This window comes from Morone saxatilis, unplaced genomic scaffold, assembly GCF_004916995.1.
Source record: "Morone saxatilis isolate NCDOM2014 unplaced genomic scaffold, NCSU_SB_2.0 Contig1, whole genome shotgun sequence".
Lineage (NCBI taxonomy): Eukaryota > Metazoa > Chordata > Actinopteri > Moronidae > Morone > Morone saxatilis.
In genome coordinates, this window is record NW_023339651.1 from 8,157,141 (window position 1) to 8,158,311 (window position 1,171).

A 1,171-nucleotide genomic window follows, 5' to 3' on the forward strand; every position below is an offset into this window, starting at 1 on the left:
ATAACAAAAATGTAACTTGGGGGTTTTGCAGCATAGCCTAATATCAGTTTCCTGTCTGGGAATAGGCGAAGCTCATTACTGGCAGGTGAAAAGAAGTGGCTGGTGAAACTGTGTGTAATGGATAAAGCCTTTTCTGTCTGCACCTCTCCACAGGCCAACAGTAGAGTTAGCAGGGATAAAGACTGCAAGCACATTAGGGAATTGGGTAAAAACGGGGTGGAAAAATGAATTTTAATAATGGGAACATGGTGCAGCTGGTGTACATAATGAAGTCTCATCTCACTCCCTCTTTGACTTAGTTTTCACATCACCCCCAAAGCCATCTCCACTTCTCTTTCTTATTCAAATAGGGGAACCACTCGGGCTCTAGAGAAGACATAAGAATAGATGGCTCCCCGACTTAGAGTCTCATCACCCACTTGGGTCCCTCCCACCATCTTGCCCAAACTCCTCTGTCCATCCATTCATCCATCCGTTCACAAACCTGATTTCTCCTCCATCCCTCATCCCTCAACCCTCTTCCCATCCATTCATCGCTCCTACAGTTTATCATATTGGTTCACATTTATCCATTATGTGCAATAAATATTCTGAATACTTTCACTTCCGTGGTCTTTGTTAGTGAATTCTCTGTGTCTAATTAAAAGGCTTCCTTTTGGCTGATTTCGTGAAAATGTTTTCTTTCTTTCAGACTTGGTGCATAGCCAAAGGGGATTCAGACTATATTCCAGCAAAATCAGACAGTTTGGCTGCCATTTGTTTTTGTTTTTTTCATTTATTAGGATCTCCATTGTGCCATATAGCACAGCAGCCTCCAGTAGAGCACTTATTTACATTTGGTGGAATGATCAGTAGGCCTGTTAAAAATGCAGTCAGTGGTGCTAAAGTGGCATGTCTATTTGTTTTTTACTTGTTTGAATCTAAAAGCACTTAAAAGATAACGTCTTTTGTTAATCATCTTCCTTTATGAGTCAGAGACTGACAATTGAAGGTTGTTGGAGTGTCCTGAAGAGATTTGTTATGTCTTCTCTGCTTCAGTTGAGTAATGTCCATCTTTTGTATTAGTCATGTGTGAGGTCCTTGTTTTCATTTATTTATGTGACGTTATTCTATTTGATCTTTTCCCATTTTAATTTTTTATTCTATTTCTTTGTAAGATAGGTGTTGCCAG